The 24,558-nt window shown below is 37.8% G+C and overlaps 1 protein-coding gene and 1 non-coding gene across 2 annotated transcripts in view; both read right to left on the bottom strand.

The window, feature by feature from the left end:
• Positions 1-24,558, bottom strand: part of LOC124167081 (microtubule-associated protein futsch) — a 492,547-nt gene that overhangs the window by 388,692 nt on the left and 79,297 nt on the right. The window lies entirely within an intron of this gene.
• Positions 2,103-2,174, bottom strand: Trnad-guc. Its single transcript has one exon. It is a non-coding gene; the product is annotated as a tRNA-Asp (tRNA).

Below are 24,558 nucleotides of genomic sequence, written 5' to 3'. Positions count from 1 at the left end.
TATGGAATTCATATTATTTATGGCATAAACACAGTCTTGATTTCAGAAATATTCAGCGGATATTCTTGCTCTAAGAGGTAGCATATCTCAGGTTGCACTGGATTCTATTCTCGAGGCTTTCCCTTTAACTTTCTGACCCTCATCTCCGTCATAGCGTTCTTCATAGCAGACTGCACACCCTATCGTCCCACTGCAGTGCCCTTCTCTCTCTCTCGCCTTCCATAATCCTAATCCCCATTGTTTTCCACGCGTAATGAAATGGGATTCGCCGGGCCATCTTCAGCCAAGTTCCCCGAGCTAACAATCACGCGGCTGCCCCGAGGGGATACCCCGAGTTCGCTGAATTGAAAAGAGATTTTCCGCTTCCCTCCCTGGCGGAGCCGATCGCGAATTACACCTTGCCTCGCATTTTTTATGCGAAAGTTCCGAAAATTTAAAATCAGGGTTAGGACCTCGGAATTGGAATTGGTAATTTCGTCGTTGATATGAGTTAAGAAAATAAAGAAATTAACCCTTAACTGCTTGGATTTCTTTTTACGTGCCAAAAAAAGTTTTTCTTTACAAAATGTATCCAGAAACGCTTCAGTGACCACATTTTAATAACTTTCTCAGCTATTTTTTAATTTTTAAGGATACATGTTAGAATGTATCACTTATGATAGGTTATTGTGATAGACAACTTTTACATTAATTGTATATCTGTCACGGATTTCTACACACATTTTTTGACAATTTTCCACAAAAGGTTTTCATTTCACATACTCATTGAAAACTGCTCATTGGCGTCCGTGCCTTTACTTATTACGAGTCTAGATATCACTCGGGCAAATCCTCTCATGCGGTAATCTGACTTCTATCAACATATTTAAAAACTGATCAACTTAGGCAACTACTGACTGCTTAGAGAACCGCACGATATAACGACAGAATGTATCATATTACGATACAAAATGATGTGAAGGTTTTAAACTTACGTCAGGCGCAATATTGGAATTGCTGAGTTCAGTCGCAGTGTGCCTGACAGGCACAGATATGAAAGAACATTATTAACTCTTAGCATGGCTCACTGGTATACCTTTTAAGTTTAAAGCACCATTATTAGTGTATTCGAACACTTAGATGATGTCTTTGGTGCTATCCATAGGCTACTTCACATGCCGTCATAAGGCCTCAGACCGATCCAGCAAGGTGCGCTTTATCGTGCTCATTAGGCTATTAAGTATTATTATATGTAATGTATTTTAGCATATCGATGGCTAAGTTCTAACTAACGTATCTCAAATTTGGCCGGTTTTGAGACAAGTATCTTAAACAAAGTGTAAAAACATTTAAAAAAATAAAATACAAGCAAAAGACGACACTTTATTTGCGAATGAATGTTTCTTTTTCAGTATTATGAACTTTTGGTTTTTAATTTCAGTACAAAAGTAAAAAAAAATCGTTTTTATGCTCTCCTGAAAAGTTGCTATTTTTAAGATACGGGTTGTTAGAACTTAGCCTTCGACATGGATTTTATAAGATCAGTTTTTTTATTTTGTTACCTTATTTATCTAATAACGCTTTCATGTTGCTTTACTGGGCCATTATTTTGTTTAACTATGCTAAATAATCCGCCACTGATCTGTCGGCATAAATTCGAAAAGCGAAAGGCTGCATAGAGCCTGTCAAAACAAAGAGCTACTATAAGCGTCGAGGGTCTATACAGCATGGTGGTGATGAGAAATGAAAAAAAAAATCGTGCTATGCCTGTCAGATCCATTGCTCCCGACGGAAGGTTAATGAAATACTTATTTTAATCTCCACAACGGCTCTAATAATATTATTATGAAGGTTTGGTAAATGACTAAATACTAATTCATCATTGGGGAGCATGGTAGTGAGTAGAGTGCTTTGCTGCTGATCTAGGGTCTCCGGGTTCAAATCCCCGGTGAAGCCTTTTCTGATGCAAGGTGAAGTGATTTATGAGTACTGGTATGTGATATAAAAAGTCCAAATAGAGTTTCTATATATTAACAAAGTTTATTTACTATACCTAGTCAGCCTATGTAGTTGAAATATCCATTGTCAAATTTTTTTAATTGTATGAGATTGTGAAAAAAATCCTCCCCGGCGGGGAATCGAACCCCGGTCTCCCGCGTGACAGGCGGGGATACTGACCACTATACTACCGAGGACGTGATACTAAGTGACGAATTTTAAGACGGAAATGTGTATCTCGCTGTAGCGATCGCGGTGTCGGGTCGGTGACGCTCACGCGAATTCTATGCTTTTTCCCCATCCCGCAAGAGTGCTTAACGCCGCTTAAGAAGTTTTCACTTCAAAAATCTGGATGTTTTACGGACGGCTTTGCTTCAATCATTCTTCAAAAAATGATGGAAACATCTGTGGTTGATTCCAGGGATTCTCATTTTGCTAACATAAACTTTCCATGAAATTATATGCTTGCATCCATTTGAATGTGATCGTATTCAGGGCTCTTAGGTCTATTGTGAAAAAGTTTTGCTCTTAATATAAAAAAGGGTACAATTAATTTCCGAGTTTACATTAGTTTGCACTCGCACAACAGGGCTCTCAATTAAGGTTAAAAAAAGGATGCTGAGCATGTGCAGTCTATGCTGAGCTGAATCCAGAGCGAATCGTGGAAGAACTTTTTTTACGCCCGCTAAATTGAGACGTGTTTTTCGTTTTTTTAACGGGAGCAGTACGTCAACAAGAGGAAGAGTATAAAATTTGCATGATGAATACATAATTAAGTAATTTTAGCAGTTATCTAAGCACAGACGTTTTCTGTCGGGGCTTATTCCATTGCAGTAGCCTTGATTCCACCGGGTCGAATGAACGAGTTTGTTTAAAAACATAACAGTCGGTGAATATCTAGTATTTTTCTAGATTACAGAGGCATTAATTAATAGACAAATAGAAAGAACCCGCAATAAAAAGCAGTAAACAATGCAAAATAATTCTCGTATTATCGTACACCTTTCTCTAATTAGATAGCAGAAATACTCTACGTGGCATTGATTAGAGAGTTATTGCATTTAAAAAAAAAGCAAGTATTTGGTTCCATAATTTATAAGTATAAATTTTATCGTGCGTCAGAATGATTTGGTATTATGTTGAAGGCAGGAGGTGATATTTGCTATGTAAGTAAATACCGAAGCCAAGTATTTCCTAAATGTTATGCTGTTAGTATGGTTTCGCTTAGTGTTGAAGGGAGGAGAATATATTCGTTATATAATTAAATACCGTAGCCAAGTATTTCATAAATTTTATACTGTTAAATACGATGATAATGATTGTGCAAGTGAACAATAAGGAAATAATGCAAAACTATAATATATGCTCCTTATTGTCTTTAAAGCTTTCCCGTAACAAAATTAAAGCAATATACGCGTATGAAGTTAATAGTTAATGATCGAAATCGTATTCTATATTATCAATCGATAACCACTGGAATTTCGGCTTTCGCTGTAAATATACAATAAATATTTGGGGGATCACACTTTGCAGTCAGTTAGAACCAATACCTTCAACGGGCTAATTATCGATGGCTTTTTTAATTAGCAAATTACATCACCCTTCGAGGAAATTATGCTCCATTTTTCATTAAATATGCTTCTCTCCTTTTCGATTGCTCTTGAAATTCAGCCGAAACGGTGTTTCTGCGGCGCTGAGCAAATGCTCGTCCACTTAGCATTTATATGGTGTCACGGTGGTCTGGGGTTACTCTTTCAACCATCCGCCTTTTCGCTAATTAAGGATTCATGCGCAGACGGCCAGCTGGCATTACGAACTGGTTCCTGCTCTCACATGACCGGCTGCGACGGTGCCATCGATTTGAAGACCACGCGTGCGTATCCAATCGGCGTAACACCGATAGTGTAAATAATCATAGTTAATAGTAATGAAATAATAAGATGATATTAATAAAAATAGAAGACATTTTAACCGATCACAATTTTGTACAATTACGGCGAATTTTTACGGCTCGGCTTCAGGAACAAAATAAGCGAGTTTTATTTATTGTTCTACAACGCCTACTGTGTACAGAGATTTTACTAATTGCCGTGATGTGCTATGCTTTCTCTCAGTAAAAACAATAACGAGAATATGAGAGAATAACGAAATTAAGGTTTTATGGTTGTGTACTTATTACTAACACCATAGGACTTACTTTTACTTATTATTACTTTTGCCAAAGAACTTGCTAGGTATAAGTAATAGTTATTCAACTCAAAAACCTTAAAATGGAATACCTTACTGTTAAATATTCGTAGTTAATTTTTAAATTAAAAGTTCGTAGTTAATTTTATTAATGAAATGCAATCATGAGTTGCTGGGGTGATAACCAAGGTGTGAGCCAATGAAAGAAAGTAGCTCCAAGGAAAAGATGATGATATTAAAAGATGTCAATATTTATAAATGTTTTTGGCGGTATTTTCTTCATATTCATGAAAATTTGAATCGTTGAATGACAAGTGGACATCAAGAGCGGCAAAGGAGGACCTTACCTGCTCTTAAGGGCTCTCGTAAGCAGTAGGTATTATTTCATTTTTGGCTTACTTTAAGTTCAATTTTTTGCTCCAAGTCTGGAAATTGTTGCATGCAATACTACTTCAAAAATGATACCGAAAGGGTTTTACCAGAGACCTGATTTGATCCCTTGAGAGGAGGGAAATTAGAATGATGTTATCTGCTTATACATAAACATTCGTGGAATTAGTTTTCTCCCAGTCGAATAGCTACGTTACGAATATGGCAGTTAACTCGATAGATAACTCGTGTAACGAGATATTAAAGCTTAAATTTATTTCTCATGACATACCACAGCCGACCTTTAAAATTCGAATCAGGCTGAGAGGCGCTAGAGACTCGGAGACATCATATTAGATTTCCAGGTCCGAAGGAAATGATAAATTAAGAGAGATATTTTGCCTAACGGATAGATGTGACAATTCTTTTCTCCGTACAATAAAGGGCTTAAATAAATGCTCAGAGTAATTCCTCTATACCATTTACTTTTAAATTTCAACGGCTGGTGTCCTAACACCCCCGCCAAACGCCTATTGAGGTGGCTTGCGGAGTAGTATGTAGATCTAGAGCCATTCTGTAGATGAATTCGCCCTTTTTAAATAGGTAGCGATAGGAATTGCAAAATTGACTTTGATATTCTACCATTCCAAAATTCGCAATTAATAGTGTATTCACGGGCGAGAGGCCATCCATGTCTCGAGAGCGTAAATTTAAGGAAGATTCGCGATTTACATATTGATGCGAGGATACCGTTGCTGATTTTATGTTACACCACCTTGCCTTACGCGAAGGCAAAGACCGTAACTCCGATCTTAAACTGATTATTTTCCTCCTCTTCTCTTCCGCTTCGCGAAAAAAATAATTATTTTCAGACTTTTGGCGGCATTATTATGAATTCCTCTCATTCCATCCGCATTTCCCTTCTCCTCTTTCCGTAATAACTCCCTCCAACCAAACCCAGACCTTATCCCTATTCCTCCTTGCAGCAGAGTCTTCGTTTCTCCGCGGGTAAAAGTAATTTCAAGCCCTTTTGTTCCTTTCGGAGGGGAAGGGACGGATAGTGTAATAATCCGCTCATTCTCTCTCCCTCCTCCACGAAGGTTTTTTTTTTTTCTGCATGCGACCTCCCATTACCCTTTACCATAAGTATATAAAATTTGATATCGGGATACGATTTTTTTGAGCATCGATTAATTTCTAAATTTGTTTATTATTAAAAAAGTATCACGGCGAAGTGCCTATGTTGTAATTTTATTTGGATTATTAAAGGGACAATCATATCAATGATTAAGCCTTAATGACTTATATGATATCGTAAAAGCCAAAGAACTTCGGAGTAGATAGGGATAGCGGATCCGCTCAAAAGGTGACATAACGGTAGAATAACGTTTGTATGGTGCAGAGATTTTAATTTGACGACCCAGGCTTGAGAAACTATCACACGTTTGCATCAAAGAAAAAAAATTGCCTTCAGATAAAAATCACGATATATCCCATTATATCGGATTAGATTTCATAATGTAAGATATTTATAGAATGAAATATTGTAATATATGCGCTCCTTATAGAGCCGCGTTTTTCGCTGGATGATATATCGCGGTACTTCATCGTGATATTTTTTAATCGAGAGTGACACATTTGTTTTTGCTATCGGGCGATATTTCGCGGCATCCACAGGACAACCATGCATTATCGATGACCAAAATTCAATATTGGCAACTAGATATATTTAGCTAAATATAATTTTATTTTTTGATGCATCGTATTTTATTACATAAGACTTTTATCGGGCCACGATCTTCTTAGGAAGATTATTTATCGTGATAATTGTAATCGGCAGTGATATATTAATTTTTGCTGTCGGGCGATATTTCACGACATCCAGAGAAAAACCATGCCTTACAACCATTGCTAATGGTCAATACATAATATTGGATTCCCAATATATTTATTTAGATATCGCGATACTTTTCGATTCATCGATATATCGCTCACGCTCAACCTTCTCTACAATATCGTCATCGCATCAGGCTGCTAACCCAAACCCCACACTTTCTTCTCTGCCATCAATCAAGGCATGCAACTCTTATTTTTTATTCCTTGTTCCCCTTTCATTCTTCTTTTTTTCTTGCACTCAGCCCCTTTCTTCGTATACTTCCCACCCTCGTTTTTACCAGTCTTTTTTTCTGCGTACGTTCCTTTTCCTTCATTATCCCTCTTCATCTTCTTTCTGACTCCTTCATGTTTTCCTCCGTCTTTCGCGACCATATTTTTCATCAATTAGTCTCGGAAGTTACTCTTACTCTGCACCCTTTCGTTCACTGCTTACGTCCCCTTCCCGTCAACACTTCTACTATTGTTCCTCTACAGCTTCTTTTCTTATTATGTGTACTGCGATCATCGTAATTTTTATCTCTCTGATATATCATCATCTTTTTCCTTTCCATTCCTTTCAAACCCATCCAAAAATTTCCAGCTCTTTTTTACGAGATGTCTGAAATATTTTTCGTCTCTGTCATCATAAAACAAGTTATGCCATCATCGACGAAATACATCGAGGTTAAATAAATGATGTGGATTATACTAATCTTATAAGTACATAATTCTTACAGATATTTTAGCCGAACGTTGCTCCACTGTCACGAAACTAACGTGATTTGACTTGAATTAGTCCATTTCTTTACTGCAGTCAGTACGTAACAAAGGTGATCAGCTTCTAATTATGTTGGTAAAAGTCAATACCCCGCATGAGAGTCGAGTAAGAGGATTGACTAGAGTGATATCTATAATAATTACATTAAAAGTAATTAGTAAAGGTACGGGCGAAAATGATAAGTTTTCAATGAGTATGTGAATTGAAAACCTTTTTTGGAAAATTACCAAATCTGTGATGAATATCTATTTTATGTAAAAGTTGCCCATTACCATTATGTACAATATGTAATACATGGTAAAATGTTTCCATAAAATAAAAAAATTGCAGGAAAAGTTATGAAAATGTAGTAGTTGAAGGTGGATATATTTTGCAAAGAAAATTTTTTGGCACGTATTTAAAAATTCATGCAGCTAAGGGTTAAGTCGCTTTAATATCTTTCGACGTTTCGCTGTAGAGTTCTTGTTTCTTCTCGTCACGCCCGTCTCTCTCCGGCGTCACGCGCTTCCCCTGCGTCGGATTGCAACCACGCCCTCCCCCTTAGTACTCCCCCCGTCCGCCTGCAGCGCGAGTGTAGATACTGCCCTTATCTCCCTCTCTCTTCAATGCGTACGCCTCGATGGTGCACTTTCATATTCCCCCATCATCTTTTCTTCCAACCCCTCCCTCACATATATATACTCTCCCTCGCTTTTCATCTCCGCATCACGCTCGTAATCCCCATCCTGCCTCCATTGACGCTGGACCACGCCCGAATATTATTTTTTTTCGCCAACTGAATGTCCGTCGCATGAATCCAAGGAAAAAAATGGAAATTACTCTTTTTTTCTATATGAGACTAGTACGAGGCTTAGTCAGTCATTTTCATTAGCGCATAATTAAAAATTACTTAAGTTTTTAGTATAAAGTGTATTGTTCTCTAGTACGAGGCATAAGGTACGTCATGGGGAAACACAAAAAGACCGAAAGTGTCGGTAAAATGCTGAAAGTACTGGGATGGGACACACTAGAACGGAGAAGAAAAATAAATAGGCTTTGCGCACTCTTCCGCGCACTGAAAGGGGATAAGGCATGGGGGGAACTGCGGAAGAAGATTGAATACCCCAGCTATATTGGTAGGCATGATCACCAATACAAGATGAAATGCCGGCCGCAAAGGACTGACGTAAAGAAATTCTCGTACCTCAACAGGACGATTACGGAATGGAATAGACTCCCTGCAGAACTGCTTAAGCCCAACCCTAACAACGTAAGGATTTTCAAGAAGAGGTGTAGAGGATTAATATTGGAAAATTAATTTCACTGAATTTTAAATATTCACTTTTCTAGTTTTATTTTGGTAATACATTTCTCATTTGCAATATTTTTGTTTTTCTTTTTATTTTTGTATAAACTGTTACCACCTGGCAAATAGCCAACTTGTAACGTGTACAATAATAATAAAAATAAATTATAAAGTAAGGGCCGTTTGGTCACAGGAAAAAAATACTAATATGAAACGCATTATATTGGCACTCTTACTCGTTATTGGAACCTCTTTTAAAGGCTCGAGGGATTGTTACCCGAAAAACTCCCTCCATGGCTACACCACTGGTCTCTATGGTGTATATGCATATTTATAAAGTGGGGGTCGTTTGTTCACAGGAAAAAATATACTCATATGAAACACATTTTATTAGCACTTACGAGGGTCGTTCAATGAGTAATGCCCCTTTTTTTTTCTCAGAACATATTTATTGTAAAGAAAAAATGCATCAACATGTCTTGTCCATGCCCTATTTTTCTATATAGTACCATAGAGTAAGTATATTCTTACTTACTCTATGGTAGTACCCATTACGTTCTACTGCCCAGCGCCAACATTTTGGGGAAGCAAGTATTCCATGGTGGTAAAAGCTCTTGTCTCGTAGGGGTTGCCATGCCGAGCGTGGCTGATTATGGAGCTCTGTCTCTGCATCTCCTGAGGCTGTAATGTACCCACCGCCCAAATTCACTCCTACCAACTGCAGCGTTGCCATACACTGCACACAAACCTTTGTGGATGTTCACCACGGTTTCTTTTTCTGTGCACAAAAATTCAATAACAAAGGAAGACGAATGAAATGTATGGAACAGGTAAAGAAGGATGTGAAAGAGAAGAAATACGTTGGTGTTAAAAGATTAGCTGATAGGAGAATAGAGAGGAGAGCTGCGTCAAACCAATCTTTCGATTGAAGGAACATTTATCGGGTTTCCTACCGGGTGTGGTGTTGGGTAATTGCTCCCAACGCTTCAACGGCGGAGTCTGTCATCGTCTTAAGGGATAGAATCGTTATGGTTTTTGTTTATTTATTTATTCATATCCATGGTTGCCCTGATTGTTGGTTATGGATGTAGAGATGAATTGAGAGGGTGAGAAGCCAAGGCGTCTAAGTGATATTTTTCTAAACAGAGTTAGGCAAAGTTAATTGTTAGCAGAAATACAAAAAAACTTGGTTGCCATGGGATACATGTGAGTCTCTCTTTAGTGCTGACATTGAGTGCAATATAAAATGCACCACTATATATCTAATTGATCTGGTATGTTTTCAATAGCTAATTTTTGCACCTAACACTGCATAGAATAAACAAATCACTTGTACCCCTTGCCTTCTCACACACTCAATTATGGCACTCCAGGCACTACTTGTTAGTTGGAACCCTTTGTCTCTATTTATGCTCTTCTCCTCCTGGCATATTTCAATCGCCTCCTTTACAATTCAATCCCCATAATCATTCACGCGGCACATAACCTTCGTATTTTTTAAATCCATTCTATGACTTTGGCCCAAGCAATGCTCCACTATCGCCGACTTCAGTAATTAAAACAAGCGTATGCATCTTTCATGCTCCGTCAGCCGTTTATCGATTGTTTTCAATCTTTGGCTTGTTAACCGGGGATGACGATGACAAATGGAGGTGTGTTATCGCGGATCATGTGGTGAAAGCATGAATATTACTGAAGAGGATCCTCAAGTTGACCACTAAATGTGTTGTCTCCCTCCGCGCATTTAATGGGTTTTCTTAAGTCGCCACTTGCATCGCTGACGGACAATTTGATCCGATTTTCATGGTGAAATAAGTTATAATGATAGGTGTTCATCGAAATTTATAAGCATGATGATGTGATACTTTTGAAAACTGCTTAAAATGCGACCGAAGTGGCCACAGAAATCAACCATCCATCGGATTGAATTGGGCCTCTTTTATGCAGTCCCCTTGGGTAAAGGGGTCGAGGTTAGTTTATCTCCCGTGTTGTTTTCACTTATTATTCCCATTTATCTCCATTGCTCGCGTGCATTCAGCGAAGGATTCAACACGGCTTTGGCTCATATAGCGGATTACTGTGAAAGGAACGAGGACTCAGTGAGTATTTCTCAAGGGCCTTTTGAATCCTCCTTTCTGTTTGGTGAACTCCCACCCGCATAAAAAAGGCGATTCTCTCTTTGCTCTCTCTCTCTCTCCTGGAATTACTCAACGCCTGTCCTCTTTCTTTCCTCCCATAATCCTTTGCAGGTCACGGAAAAGCGGCGTCAACCCTCCACACTTGCACGGGGAAGAAAATCTTTTCCTTGCTACCCCATTCTGCACTAATTTACGCCGGTGAAAAAAGCAACAGGGTCGTTATCTTCGGCAAGCCTGCGGGACTTTCTAGTCATACGCATTCATGGAGGCGGTGAGGCTGCGAAATCTAGTGATTCCTCCCTTCCTACGACTTGGTTCTCTCGTCAAATTATTATTCGCGTGCGAGGAAAAGTGAATACGCGCTCTTCCTCATTTCGTTACGTCTGTGTTTGCATAATTCTTGGTCGTAGGTCAACTGTTCTCGCATAGTGAGAAATCATAACGAATGGCGTATGAGATTAAATATGAAGTATTTAGCATATACCATATTTAACCCATTTACCCCATAAGAAAATTACTGCTGGGGATTGTGGAGATATTTAGGTAAGTACTTTAATTAATATTTATTACTTATGCCACTGCATTTTTTAACAAATAGAGTGACTTTATATTAGACACGATGCAACTCTACGAAGGATGCTTGTAAGATGTAAGGATCCTTGAGATCAGTTAAATGTGGAGTATATTCATCAAAATGTTGGTCCTAGGTCAACTGTTCTCGCATATGAAGAGATCATGGCGAATGGGATGTCGTATTTGTTTAAATATGTAGTGGTTAGAATGTGTAAACCTGTTTAACCTATTATGTTTGATGTTTAACTATGTTTAACCCATTTCTGCCCAGAAAACGTCTGATTGCGATTGTGAAGATGTATAGGTACTAGATTGAATATTTTATACTTATTTTAATATATTTACCACTTATTTTTTAAACAAGGTGACTTTATGATAGACCTAATGCCACTCTCCGAATGCTGCTTGTAAAATGTGACAATCCGATTGATTGATTAGACAGATGTTGAGTGTATTCTTAAAATGCAGCGCTTGCAATGGTGTCTACAAGGGCAGACAGGAAGAAGCTTCGTTATGACATATAAAGAACATTTAACAGCTTTAGAATCAGCAAAGATAATAAAAGTAACTCTGCTTAGAACTTAAAATTTAACTGCATTAGAAGTGATTTTGAAATGAGTTTTTTAAAGTTATGCAACGACCGCCGCGAATTAGATTATGGGGAGCAGTAGATGTTAAAAAAAATTAATAACCAGGAAAGTATTTTTATAAACGAAAACATTTACCCATCTTTTTTACCTGTAATGAAGTCCGTTTCAAAATTCATCTCTTCTTCCATTGCGTAACTCAGGTTACAGTAATAAGATAATTAGCTGCATGAATTGGTGAATATTTTGGTACGTTTATCATATGATTGTCTATAGTAATCCAATGAAATTCTATCAAAAATTGATAACTATTCTACAATATTTTTTGTCACCATCAAAATTTCATCTTCCCATCACCATGCTAGAGATATAATTCGCGGAGCTCTTTCTCTTCTCTCAGAACTCCATTGCCGTAGTCTGTAGTTAAAACAAGTAATTGAGTCACACAGTCTTTTTCGAATCTCGTAATAATGTGTTTTCATTCAATGCGTAAATTCTCCTTAATGACATCATTACCAATGTATTAGCATTTGGCTAATCCCTTATTAACTCACAGATGATCTGCTAATCGCAAATTTAATCACAAATTTCGTTCCTAAATTTGTTTCCGTTCAACCTCAATTAGGTAAATTGCCTTCGAACTCAGAGGCCTAAGCCATTGACCTCTTTTAACCTTTCCGACACTTAACCTGTATCCGCAATATACATAGGCATTTTTTATGTATCTGCATCTTTCGGAAACTTAACCTGTACCCGCAATGTACATACATAGGCATTTTTTATGTATCCGCATCTTTTTCTGAAATTTATTTCACCTGTCCTATACTATGTCTTTTTCTCAAGGTTCATATCGCCACAATATATTTTTTGATAGCATTTAAAGGTATGAATGGAAATCTCTATTCGAAAATCGAAAATGATAATGCTTTACTTACAAGTAAACCGCAACCTTGACTTGGGATGAGCAAGATGAGCTTACCTGGAAATTAAAATAAAATAATTGTTATAGTGTGAGTAATAAAACCATAGGATAGTCTTAAAATACATTACATATACAATGCAAAACACAAAATACACAACACAAATCACAATATGCGCAGGAAACCTGTACTTGAATATTCATAATCAGTGGTTAAGGCAAGAGAATATTTTCTGGACATTGAAAATTATTATCTTATTTAAGTGGTTAACACCATCATTTTTTAATTTAATAACTTGCTAAATTCCTTAATTTAATGCTGAAAAACAGTACTATAACCTTCTACTAATTTTGTCGGTTGTAATATGTAAAAATACCAAGCGAAAAATAATTTGATCGAACTGCAATTTTATGGTGTAACACCGTTTCATTAGCTATATCTTGCCTTGATGAATGGATATATCGAATCTCCTCAAAATAAATGAATGAATGAAGTTTTAAAATAATTTCGTCGCGAGAATCAGTCATTACAAAAAATTCTCCATCCTCATAAATGCACTAATTTAGGTAAGACAATTGTAATACCACATAAGGAAGGGGAATATAACTTCACAGGGTTTTAGTAGCACTCCTTATTTAGGGCTCTTTGAGGGCTGGATATAGAGGATATCTAGGTGAACTCTTTATGAAAAAATTCGGTCTTTCTGGAGTGTTTTCTCCAAACCGTCGTGTGACTTTTTCTGTGGTCCTAAGCATAAATTCTTTTACATTTTCTTGTCTTTTTTGTTTTCCGTAGTTATCAAATATATTTTTTTGTTGGCGGGCTTGACTCTTTTGAGCGGTGGTCTAGGCATCAGTGGACCGGAAGTTCATGCATATTCTTCTCTTCTTCGGGTCTTTGGAACGGAGCCAAGTTGTAGAGTAATATGTGTTTCCCGTTCGTCGAAGAGAAAGGCAACTTCTTCGGCAGCGGCGACTGAGTGCACGTAGATAAGTGTAGTGAATATGCGTCTTATTTCACCCTCTTATTTTCTTGAATTCCTCCGGGATACAAGCGAATACACTGTGAGCACCATTCCGTAGCCTTATCCGTGGTGGATGTAATCCATAGTGGCTTGCCCTTGGGAAATATCCTTGAATGAACGTGACCAACTTTTTCGAAATTCGAAGCCAAACTATATGTTACATTAGACGAGCCTAGTCTACTTTTCGTACCAACCCATTACTAGAAGTTTTGATAATTATGATGTCATTGGGTATTTTGCACTAAAAACTGTGGTTAAAGTATTGAAATAAAATGAATAATGTGTAATTTACCACAGTTAAAAACATCTTTACTGAGTAATAATACAAATAGCTGTATTAATTTTCCATTTTTTTAATTTGCTCAATCGGTTTTAATGTTTTCACATCATTATCAAGAGCTGTACCTGTCTTTCCGTCAAGAGCTTTATAAAGTGTGGAAAATTATATCAGCTGTTTCTAATACTACTATCGATGAATTTCTATTCAGAGAACCAGTCGACATTAAATCTGAAATCTTTACTTATTGTTGCTTACTCGACATAAAAATGAGCTTCAATGTACCATACTATAAATAAAAGTATTTTATTCCCGTTTTTAACTGTGGTAAATACCTTTTCAATTCGCTTTATTTGAATATCACATTACCAGAGGGTTCTGACTGTTTAAAATATTTTGATACTGTTTATTTTTTAAACGTTTTTGAAGTGCCATTCGAAGTTGGATGGAACACAAAAAATATTACGGTGGAGATAGAATTAGTTTATCCACTTTTAAATGAGATAATCATGTCTACCTTTTTTCGAATTATTGCTTCATTCACGAAGGCAAGTAGTTTTATTGTTGCCCCGTAGACATAGAAAGTTGGCCTATTTCCCTATTGGCCATTTCTGAATTGTTTGCATTACTTTACCGAAAAGGTTTTTAGTTATGATGAGCTCATTCCTATTTACACATTCAGTCAAGTTAACAAAAATTTTACATTATTTGAAGTAGTTGTTTAGTTATAATATCGATATATATTTTGCGAAAGTTTTAATAATATCATCTTCTTCGTCAATCATTTTTATAATGTGTTTTACTCCCTATTGAATTTTTCCTACTCCTAAGTTGAACGATTTCCGTTTTTCAACAAAATTCGGTCAAAATGTTTACTGTTTTGTGGAATATTTTTAAGTTGAATGGAAAAGCCTCCATAATCCAACTTTTATGCATTCGTCACATCGTTCAGTAAATGCAAACAGTTCATACATCTAATTATGTTCCGCATTCAGCCGCAAATGACCGTAAGGGTTTAATTTGTGTGTACTTAACTATGTTTACAATTGCAGAAACGTCTTTAGCCGTTCTAGTCATTCGGTTTCATCTTTAAAAATCCACGACATTGTGTAGCTCAGCCATACTTTGAAACTGCAAGCACTTCGAGCGATTGTGAATTATCTATTTACGAGTGGCAAGCCCAGAGCGAACTACGCCATACTCGGCAGAGGTTAGGCCTCCGGAGTGCCAGACGCCAAATAGCCTTCTGCCTCTTCAAATATTCATCCTGTGCCCTTAAAGAGGTTGGCCTCTCCCTTCCATTCACGAGCGACCCCTAACCTCCTTCCCAGCGGGTACCCTGAGTACAGAATCTTTAACTCCTTTCACCACGCTGCACCCCTTATTAACGCGCCATTTCGCCATAGAGGCCCATAAACTGCGGTTGGGAGCTGCTTCATGTGAAATCTCTATACTTGAGTAGGAATAATTTATTGCTCTATTGTAAGATAGAATCACAGAAGCTGGGTAAATACATTTAGCGATAAGTGACGTTTCATCCCCATTTTTCCAGTAATCCTGGGAATCAGTGGCTTAACTATGGGGGAGAGATGATGGGATAGAACCCCCCAAAACCCTAAGAGGAATAAAAAAAATATTTAAAATCACTCTCTAGTTTTGACGCATAATAATTACATCAGCTTAAAGTTGAATTTTAAGTGCAAAAGGGGTGTAAATGTATTTCCAGGCATGTCACTTTTCAAAACTTTTCCTGGATCCCTGGGAATCGCCCTCTAGTTACAAAGCAGATTCCAAATTACATTCCAAATCATATTCCCAGTTACGTCACTGCTGGAAGTGATGCTTCTACTTGTCTGTCCAGTGTAACACATTATGTGAAAATTCCACAGAGGAAAAAATCGTTCGCGTTGACTTGGATACAAACCCGGATCTCCCGATTCCCAGTCGAGTGCTTTATCCAGCTATCTTAGCGTCTTTTACCTCTGTGGAAATTTGTGGACTATAGGGGACACGATGGTGTAGACGATACGACTAGCAGTCTATAGCATATTATGCGACTAGCAGTCCAAGTCGTACGCTTTGCGCCACAGCCGGAAAGCAAGGCCCGAACTTTGAACACATAGGTGTTCGCCCTTGACTAATTTAAGTATACCGGAACTAGCCACAGTGATATCTTTACGGACTCACCCGTAATACAATATTTAGCGAAAATTTCACAGAGAAAAAATAATCCCGGTCAAGGCGAATGATTATTTTATCTGTGGAATATTCCCACAATTTGAGCATGGTGACTCCGTAAAGATATCACCGTGGCTATTCCCGGTATACTTAAACTATGTAGCCCATGTTGAGCGAAGCACAGTTTACTTTGTATATGCCGGATTGATGAAGGAGTTCAATTTTATCTTTATTACGACACAGAATTTTCATCAGTACAATGGAGGTGAAAGAAAAACGACAAGAAATGCTGATAGTATCGTCACTTCTCGCCGAACAATTGCTACGGAATTCTCATTCTTATCATTTCCTTCGAGAAATTCTTCACGTTTAATGGGTCTCAAAAATGGGTAATATTTAGATGAGTGTAATGCTTGCGCATCGTGTACAAGGTATTATGTAGATGAGTAAGGTATCCTCTAAAAAAGAAAACCAATTTTGGGCTCGCGCAGGTTTTTTTCTTATACTTTTTTTAAGGTTTAAATTTATGATTATATTATTCTTGCCATGCACAGTTTGTATTAGTCTTGAATTTTGGAGAAATAACGAATTATCGGCTCAATGTACTCCAACGCCAAGAAATTTTTTTATTTGTAATTAATTGTCATTGTGCTCGTGCACGATGACACAAGTGTCCATCCAATTTCAATGTTAGAAGCTGAAAAATTTCCTGAGTTACTGTAAATATTACGAATATTTTACTTTCTTTGATCGTAAAAGTGTAAAACTTCTCGTACCTTTATTTTCTCGTTGTAATCCGTTCGTTTGACACCAGCCCATCACGGATAAACTTTTTATAATTTCCCAAAACATGATACCATATTCTGATTTTTTTTGCCAACTGTGCACAATTCTCATGGCTTGCGTGGAGCGATCTATTCTTGGAGGGAGCTTACTCCTCTTCCACATATCAGCGCATATATATTTTCTTTTTTTCCGATGTCGATTAAGTCCGATATGGCATATTAAATGCAAGTTTTTTGGGGATTGGTCACCTCATACCAAACGCCACTGTAGTCGCTAGTAATCTACTGCACAGATACGGAAACCGAAATTTCCTTGCACCACTAACCCGCATTTTCCTTGTTTCGGTAAAAAAATTCATTGCTATTCTTGACAAAATGAATCCTTAAAGAGTATCTAAACTTGTAAAATCGATATTTTTTCGATATCCATGGAGTCAGAATGTGACGTGTCGCATGCTTAATGTTGGTTATTAGTCTACTAGGTATTATGTAGATGTAGACACGGATTTTTCTTCCATCCACTCAGTTTTCTTTTCGTAAATATTAAGGTTTTCATCACACGCTAGAAGAAACGAAGCTTCAGTGAGTGGCTGAGCTAGTAAAATCGATAGCGAAGGGTTCCATCCATCAAACGCTAAGGTGATAGGTGGCCGCAGGCGGCAGTGGCGTCGCATCTGGAGCATGGAGGCCTCGCAGACGTTGCTCTCATGGTGATTGATGGGAAATCAAATGTTGGGGGCGAAGGGGAATGTCTCCCGTCGCCTGATGGAACGGAAAAATAGGCCTGCCAATTCAGTCGGAAATGTATCTAAGCCGCATATTTCCATACATGAAATTGCTTGAGGTGAGAATTTATCATCTGGATACCGTCATTTCCATTTTTACTTTCGTGCAACAATAGGTAATATGAGCCCGATGTCAGAAGCTTGGTCGTCATCTATTATAAAAAAATTTGAGCCCGTGAGAGAGAGTTGGTATATGATCATCATAAAATAAGACATTCTTATTCCTCCAGGAATAAAATAAGCTCACCCACTGTCATTCTTGCAGCATAGAAAAACTCATCCCGGTTAATAGCAGTAAATATTGGATGGCAGGGAAAACTAATACTTACGGCTTAAGTCTACTGTGTGGTACGATATTCCCAAGCGTAATTTCACTTTTGGAAATATAAATATAACATAATAAGGTTTTTTGATAAAATAAATAACGAAGCAACTAAAGAAACAATGACAGCTGAAAATGTAACTTATCGGGCCCAGTAGTGTTGGAAATTGAAACAAGTTTGGTGTAAATTTGGGCGATTATTCTCTCAAGTTCCGATGAATTCGCTTTTTTAAATTCTTCGAGCAATGAAACTATAGAATTTCCTCGATTCATGGTCCACCATTGCTTGGACTTTTTATCTGCAATCTAGTTTGGTAGAGAAAAATGAGCCTAAATTATGAAGGTTATTTTATTTATGATGACCGTAAATTAGTTGAAGTGCGTGAGATTACTGATCCTTGTTCTATGCTACAAAGTTATTAATTAGGTATTTTAGCTGGGTATAATCTAAAAAGAATTTGTTGAGCATAACATTTGAGTAGTTTTTACTCAATTTCACTCCATAGAGTTTTGTACTCACCTGTAACTATCATGTTCAATGTAATTATGGACTTTATGCAAACTCTATTATTCACTTTCAAGTTATGGACTTTCGAAATAAATTGGTTGGGATTGTTTTAGAAGTATCTATATCCGTTTAATTACTTCCTTAAGTCACTTTAATGAGATTATGGAAGTAAAACCTGAAAATCGTTTTTAATTATATTCTGTGTAAACAAAAAAAGATCATATATATGAAGTGAATTTCTATAACCTAAACCTCTTTTTGTGCCATTTATTAGGTTACTTGATGGGTAATAATTTCATATTACCCCGTCAATAACCAATGAGGAAGAAGCTGGCTCGAGAAATTTTCATTTCCCGTAACTCCAAGCCGTTAAATCATTTTTACGTAATGAATAATTTAGTCCTTCATTGAGCCGGCAGGAGTTCTTTTACGTCATTCGGCTGCCGTTTGTCATTTGTCACCATCTTGCGAGATTCCTTCCCACCTCATTGGGTCATGACAATGGCCACCCGTCTCCCCTCGCTGCCCAACAATGGAAGGATACGAGGCGTCTGTCCGCTCAACCTCCTGGAAGTTTTAAAATGAGTCATTCTTAGGCGTTGAAGCCGAACACTCTTGACTTCCATAGCCGCTCAATATCCGTGCCGACAGAAAGACTGGGGCTCAAGGCGGTGGAGAAATTTTCTTTCACAGTCGTCACTTGGGGGAGTGCATTCAGTCTGGTAAAGCGTGGCCTCTAATCCGTGTAATAATTCGGGAAAGGGTCATTAGTTCTCTGAATTCTGATAAATTTGCTTTCTTTATTTCAGCATATACTGAAGTCGTATGATTTCCTTGGTGTCAAATTGCAGCATTGTTTGATTAGCACTATCTGTGATCTGGTTAGGTTAAGAAATATGAGCCTATATTCTGAAGAAAATATTATTTATGGCGAACGTAAATCAATTGTATTGCGTTTGTTTCTCATCTGTTGTGATTTCTTAATATATTTAATGCGCAGCTGATTAAAATCTCAGTGCTGGAGCCTACTTAGTAAATTCAGAGGGTTTCTCAGCCGGCATGTTTTATGCAAAGCCGTGTCATACTCAACGTGGTCGTAATTTATTCAGAATTTGAGTATTTGTTATTATTCGTTGCGTTGATTGCTATGTACAAAATTTCATCACATTTATTTTGTTAAAGGATGAAATTTGTGTTTTTACGTATATGTTGATTTTTTTTCGTCATGATGATACGGTATGAATAATAATACGGAAAAGAATAAACCGCTATATACTTTCTTTGCAAACATACGAGTCCTCTTGTGAATACGAAGAATATGTTATCGTTGTAAAGATTCCAAAGAAAAATTACTGATTGCAATTGGGGAAAATACAATTTGAATTGACGTCTGGCGTCACCGGCCAGTGTGAATTCAAATCATGTTGCCAAATAGAAGAAAATCGGTGCAATATTTTTGATCCCTTGAAGTTGTAATTATATCTGTATTCTTATGTGTTGCACTGACCTAGAGAGGTATTACACTGAATTTTTTTGTTTACTTTACATACTCCATTATCCCAAGCAGTTCTTAATTATGTTGCTCGAATAATATACACAACTATATTGATCACAATTTATTGGCTTTTTTTAAATAATCGGAGGCCTAATAATTGGCGAATTTTGTGTTTCTCCTGATATGAGGAGTTACGGACGTAATGAAAACATTACCCCGAAGTAATATAGATATATAAAGTTTAACCCGAACGATTGAAGTAAGTAAAATATTCGGAATATTTACAGCAACTCAGGTACATTTTTGGCTTTTAATATCCAGAATAAATGGGAACTGTGTCACCATACACTAAACGACGATGGCAGTCACAAACATTAAATATTTTCGGCCTTGGAATACGTTGAACTTGTGGACGTACTCATTAACATGGGATGTCAGTCTCCGAACTTTATCGCTTCGATCACCTCAAGAGATCCACGTAAGAAACCTTTCGTAAACCACGTAAGAAGTCTTTCGGTTCCTTTTGCTGTACTTGAAGTTAGCCTCGGTTGTTTTTGTGACCATGGCGACGCTCACTCGTGTAAGGCGAATGACTTTCGATTCGCGAGCCGTCCGGAAAGATCCTCGCTTTCACGTGCAAATCGGCAGGAGGGGGGAGGTGCGAGGAGGGAGATGGAGAGGGGGTGGGGTAGCGTGGGAGGGAGTAGGGCGGCATCCTCTCCCACCAATACCGGGTTCGACGACCGCTTCCATTGATCGTGTCCCCCTCCCCAATCGACGATCCGGCTCCTCTTCGGAAAAAGCTGGTTCGGAAACTTCGAGTCAATACAAAGCTTTTGCCAGTGGAAGCGTTGACATTCAATCCAGGCGAGCGTTAAAAAACATAGAAATCTCTGATCTCTAGACCTGCTAACACACTTAAGTGTCTTTAGATAGCTGAGGGCTCGGTGTACCATATAAAACTTCTGGCCTTATATCCATCGCTAGTGTGGATAATTCGCTCATATTACAGTGCCCTTTCCGTGGGAAATCTTAGGCCCTCGCTTGATTCCAGGTCAAGGTTCATATGATTTCCGTAGAATGTCTCTTTATGAAAATTAGGCAAGTATGGTGACAGCAAATTAGAAGTGAATGGTGAAATCAGTTAAGATATGGTGTAACAGATGAATGACGATTATCTAATGGATTTCCAAACTGATACAGTAATTTATAAGTTCTTTGAAATGAGGAAGTGAAATTCAGTTTAGAAAACCAATAGGATAAGATGACCACATTAGGAACGATGATCTGGTAAAGGCCAGTATTTGGAAAAGAGGGAAACGGGAAGGCCTAGGTTTAGTTTTGTAGAAGAGTTGAATGAGAATGGAAATATGAATAGACTGACTGATGCGAGACCTGCGATAATTACAGAAGTCTCCCGCGACTTCTAATGAATCTCTCATAAGAGGAAGTGAACTAGGGAGGACATTGATTTCACTGAATACTCGAGTAAAATTCAAACTTAATGTAGGTACCCTTTTGTTCCACCCCACGAAATAATTTGTCACCTCAGGATTAACTTTGAGGACGTGTAAATTCACAATAAAAAGTAAATTCACAAATATAAGTAAGTACAAACCATGGTCTTTCATGAGATTATCCGAATTTCACCATAGATGATTCAGAAAATAACACAGGGCTGGTTAACTCCAGGTTATTTTGTAATAAATCAATGGTTCACGAGTTCACTTCGTGGAATGTTGACATGACAGATAAAGAAATAAACGTTGTTATATTCCACAAAGTATTTACGAAAACTCTGTCGGTTTGGACCTTTTCAGGTCATTATCAAGAGGTAACAGAACATAGATTCTACTATCTCTTGATAATGACCTGAAACCGGTCGAGTTTTAATAAATATTGTGTGGAATATAAATACGTTTATTTTTAAATCTATCCATCTATCTCTCTACATACATAAAAGAGAATCTCTGTTTGTATGTCCGCTATGCGTTTCCACACGGCTGCACGGATTGCAACCAAAGTTTGTACGTAGATGCATCGCATTATTCTGGACCCTGTAGTACCACTTTTAGTTTAGTCCAACGTGTGTATTGCGTCGTTTTATCAATACTGTTTGTTACGACGCGTCATGCAACTTCTGCGGTTGGACATCCTGACAGGTAGGCAGACCTCTTGTCACGCTCATAGAGAAAACACAAAAATCCTCCATGATCATGAAATCCTAGTACTAAGTTTCCCACTTCTCTGTTTCTCTCTCCTTCCCGATGAACGCTGGGTGGCCTGCCATTTTTTAATACACTTGGATTTTAACCACCTATCTCTTCGCCATGAGCACGACACTTCAGTTCATCTCACGTACTATCTTTTCTCTCCCCCATCCCTTTCTTTTCTTCGCTTGTGTGGGGTTGTATTACCCACCGCTGACGAGCCTCATGGCCTTTCTTTTATTAGGTGCCGACGTGGGCTGACGTTCTCGTCGGGAAACTACTCCTTTGATTGCTCGGCTGCATTGAAGCATTTTCAAGCCACTATTGAAACCCCCGAAGCTGGATATTGATAGCTAGTTGAGAATCCCATGAAAAATAGATTGGTGTATTGAGAAAGAAATTATTATTCTGGTGCTAATGGAAGAATATCGATTTTCTCTTGATCCCATTCAGCAATTCTTTCTGACTAATGATCCCACCAAAGTTTCATTAAAAGACGAGGGTCATTGCTCCGTAATCTAGGGTCGTAATTTATTAATGGATTAAATAATATTTTTTCATCCTGCGTGCAATTAATTCATGACATATAAATCATACTCGCTCAACCACACCGATACGCATCATTTATAGCGCATGACCCATTTCAGGGCCTGCATATAACCAAATCAAAGGTGGTTAATTACATCGAGTGTTAAGAAAATATTAAGAAATGTTTTAATCAGAGCCTTTAATCGCATATGCGCATATTGGTCTCTCAAAAACCCCACATAGTGACAACTTTTTTATTTTTCCAGTCAATCACCTCCGTAAACTCTTGCTGAAGACCCGTCAAAACCGTTGCTTTAGAAAATTGTATACCTCTACGTGATGCTCAAGCCTTGCCGTGAATGAATTATCGCATCGGCCATTTTCCTGAGGAATATTTCATACCTTCCATAAATTGATCTCAGCTTCTTTCCTTACTTTTTGCATTTTGAGGCCTAGGTTTCTCGTCTCATAAGGGAAAACTTCAAGTTAATACAGGGGATATAATAATTAATCGAATCACTTCTTCAAATATCAACTTTGGCGTATTTAAAACCGCATCAATAAGTCGGATGAGATTCCTAGTTGTGACGTTCATGAAAATTTTGCATAGGTTCTCCATATTACATATCCCAAGCGGCTTGCAGCAGCCTTTACGTATTTAGAATTTCTTCTTTCTTTTGTCACGCTTCTGTGTCTGCTGTTTTTTGTAAATCTATAATGCACAATTGATATCAATATCTTTATTTTTTGGCATGATTTTATGATTTTAGTTGAATAACCCAACTTTGAATGCAATTTTTTCTACGAATAATTTATTATTTTCTTCCTCTTCGTTGACTCATAAGATAAAACGCAACTATCCTCGGGTATTCTTGCAAGTTACGGGCCTTTTATTACTCGAAGTAATGGCTCTTTGACACTATTTTATTTATATCGGTGGCTAAGCTTTTGAAAAGTAATAAATGCATGCTCAAATCATATGAGCTGATGTAAGAAGTTATTTATGAATGTGAATGAATGCTACGGGCTCCAGAGAAGCGCGCAATGCTTTCGGACTGGCGAGAACAATTGAAACGCGATGCACGTACGACGGTCGAATGGCACGGACGCTCGTAACTCTATGAATGGAAAGGCCAATGCCACGAGACACCAGTTCCTGCCTCGGACGACGCACCTCTTGCTTAAGAGTCCATGCGTAGGCACCTCCATCCATAATGGGCCCTTTAAAACTATCCGGTGTGTCCCTTATGGTTTCATGACATTTTATGGGTGATTTTAGCATTTAGGTTCGGAGATGAGATTCTATTTAAAATTTTATTTTATCGTGAAAGGTAAATAGTGAAATTATGAGATTTGAGATAAATACAAATGTTTATAACGATCTACTCTACATAACCTATAATATTTAAAGTTAATGGCATAAAGCACTGCAGGAGCAAGTGACTTTGTACGCAGTCACGCGAACGGGTGCGAAGTTAAATACACCAAAGGATGAAGTTCGTCATGAAAAAATATTTGACTTTGCCGGGATTCGAACCTGGAAACCCTCCCGAAGTTTGCTCTGAGAGTATGGTTTCAGTAAAACTCATCCCGAAGCTCGCTCTGAGAAAATGGCGTGGTGGTGGAACTGATTGAGACACCTGACCGGCAATCGGGAGATCCGGGTTCGAATTCCGGCTAAGTCAAATATTTTTTCGTGGTGAACTTCATCCTTTGGTGTATTTAATGACATGAGTTTTAACCCTTAACGTTCCAAC

The sequence above is a fragment of the Ischnura elegans genome, chromosome 10, assembly GCF_921293095.1.
Source record: "Ischnura elegans chromosome 10, ioIscEleg1.1, whole genome shotgun sequence".
NCBI classification, from domain to species: Eukaryota; Metazoa; Arthropoda; class Insecta; order Odonata; family Coenagrionidae; genus Ischnura; species Ischnura elegans.
The sequence above is the reverse complement of the archived record's forward strand: the minus strand, read 5'-3'. Positions and strand labels throughout refer to the sequence as shown.